Source organism: Mus caroli, chromosome 4 (assembly GCF_900094665.2).
Source record: "Mus caroli chromosome 4, CAROLI_EIJ_v1.1, whole genome shotgun sequence".
Classification (NCBI taxonomy): Eukaryota; Metazoa; Chordata; class Mammalia; order Rodentia; family Muridae; genus Mus; species Mus caroli.
The window spans coordinates 123,154,553-123,157,626 of NC_034573.1; positions in this window are offsets into that span (position 1 = coordinate 123,154,553).

The window sequence follows — 3,074 nt, forward strand, 5'->3', positions numbered from 1 at the left end:
AAAAACCAAAAAAAAAAAAAAAAAAAAAAAAAAAAAAAAAGAAGAATGAAGTCGCTGGCGCTGTTTCCTGTGCTCCCTCTGTGGCAGGAATAGCTCCCAGAAATGCTGTTGCCTGTGGTGTTTTATAGGTGAAGAAACAGGGAGAAGGGGGAGTGGTGAGTGTCACACAGCCAAGGAGTGTTGGAACGGGTCCCAGGTCACAGGTCATCTAGTTCTAGGATACCTCCTTTATTTATTTATTTATTTATTTATTTATATAAAACACACCACTACCCGGGAAATGAGTGAGGGAGAAACCAGTGACTTCATAGAAAAGGGAACCCAGTAAGGACTTCCTTTATGAAAATGACATTTTTCCCATTAATTTATTTATTCTCTTTATATTCTGATCTATGCCCCTCCTCCTGGTCCCCCCTCACTCATCCCTCCATCCCCTTCTCTCTATGAGGGTGGAGGCGCCCTGAGTATTCCCCCACCGCAGCACATCAAGTCTCTGCAGAGCCCTAGGGGAACAGGATCCATGGGCCGGCAACAGCTTTAAGGATAGCTCCTGCTCCAGTTGTTGTGGGGACCAGCATGAAGACCAAGCTGCACATCTGCTACATATGTGTGTTTGGGGAGTAAGTTCAGCCCATGTTGAAAGTGACATTTAATCTGAGACCTGAAACACGATGATGGGCAAATAGACTTGAAGAACCGGGGAGAGAAATTTCTCATCGAAAATAATAACAAGCACAAAAAAACCTGGGGCAGAGAAGTAGGTGTCTCATTTGTTGGGTGAGCCTACAGGAAAACAGGAGGATTGAACTCTGAGGTGGAGCCTGCTTTTGGTCCCTACAAGGTTAGGCATCAACACGATCTAATTCGTTTCCAAAAGCTGAGGCTTTTGCTGGGTAGAGTGGAGAGTCTGGGCTGGAAGAGGGGTGAGGGAGGGCTGCCAGGGATGAGTTGGGAGATTACGTTGGTAATCCGTGGAAGAGAGGATAGTGCCAGGCCTAATGGCTTGGGGCAGAAGGGGATGGGTTACGGTTCAATTTGGAAAGGAGAGGACTTGAGGATGGATTAGTGGGGAGTGGGGTGCCCACAAAATAGCAGAGGGATTATGGTGTTCCTGGCAGAAAGGAGACAGGGGGAGAAGCAGGTTTGGTAGAGAGATCAGGGTCCAGGATTTACGTTATGGCTGTTGAGATGGTTTTACAAGTCAAAGTGCTTGCTTTGAGAAAGCCCGAAAGCCTGAGTTCAATCTCGGGAACTTGTATGAAGGTGGAAGGGCAGGACCAACTGTAGAGCTGACCTCTGACTCTACCCCTGGGCGGAGGTGAATTGCCAGTGCTGAAGATGCAAATATCACACAGAATTACCAGGGGTGACAAGCAGAAAGCAGCACGGAGCTGGGTGGGAGAGGCTAGGGCGTGGGGACACACATTATCACCCCGACTCTTGTTACAGAGAGCCCACCAGAGACAATCACTCAGACACAGATTATAGTCAACTGAAAGTCTTTACTCCAAATAGCTGGGACTACATGCAAGTGTTTGGAGAACTTAGGTGTGGCCCAGAGGGTCCAGAACACAGGGCTCTCAAAGGCAGAAACCACATCTTGGCTTCTGGCTCGACAGCTGCAGGGGGCGCACCTCAGAAGTAAGCAAGCAGTCTGAAGCAAGCAGTTTTAACAGAAGCTCAGATAAGCAGTTAGCTTGCGGAGTTCCTACAAACAGGCAGTTTAACCGGAGCTAAGATGGGTTATCTTTGCTTCCTCTGATAGAGTTGGGTAATTTTCCATGAGGCCCTCCATCAAGGAGACCAAATTCTGGCTAAACCTGAAACGGTCGCAGCAAGAATACCAGATGGAGGAGCGTCTACACCGTCTTGCCCCGCCACACGCTGAGGAGACAGAGGCAGGAAGATTTCAGCTGCGAAGGGAGCCTGGCTTTACACCGTGAGTTCCAGTCAGATAAAACTGACTGAGTCACACGACTCCGGAGAATGAGTATCTGACTTCCAAAACCGTGCTCCCTATGGATCAATCCAACCTGAAAGACAAAAGAAATAAGGCAACGAGAGCCCGAGATGGCTCCAGTAACGTGTTGCACACGAGCCTGACAACCTGAGTTTGAGATGCCCTGCACATACAAGACACCGATGGAGAAAGAGGACTGACTCCACAAAGCTGTCCCTTACCTCTGCATGTGTGCCATGTGCTCCCCCAACACGCAATAATATATTATATTAATATGTCTATGTATATATGTATACATATATATTTGTTTTGTCTTTCAGGACAGGGTTTCTCTGTGTAGCCTTCGCTGTCCTGGAACTTACTCTGTAGTCCAGGATGGCCTTGAACTACCTGCCTCTGTGCTGGGATCAATTATGTGTGCCACCAGTGCCTGGCTAATACATATTTTTTAAAAAGAAGAAGACAAGAAGACAAAGAGATGTGAGCCTTGGTAGCTCACATCTATAATCCAGGCATTTAGGAAGATGAGGCAGAAGGAGCTTGAAGCCAGCCTGTTTGACGTGGGGATTTCCAGCCCACCCTGCTAGGTTCTGCATATGGGATAGAGAAACCTCTGGATGTCCTAGAGTTGTATATTCTTGATAAGCAAAGGTGCAGAAAGGAGTACACAGTGGGCGGGGCCAGTGAGATGGCTCAGAGGACAAAGGCCATTGCTCCATACAACTAAACTCCCTGAGTTCAAACTCTGGAGCCCACAAAACAGGAGAAGAGAACAGACTCCTGAAAGAGGTCCTCTGACATTATGTCTGTCATTGCAGTGCACCCCCACAAACACCCCCAAAATATAAAAAATAAAAAAGATCTGTCTGGGATGGAGATCTAAGTTCAGTGTGATGTCACCATACAGATGGTACTGAGAGCCATAGGACAGAATAAATGGCCTCAGGAGAAAGTGTACGGAGGTAAAGGGAACCAGGAAGACAAACACCCGAGATAGCATCGAAGGGAGGTCAGGCTGGTATGCAGACAGCATTACAGAGCATGTGGGAGGGGCTGGGGCACGATGGCACACATCTGCAGCCATGCCAAGGTTGTGCTCAGACTGACTGTACTA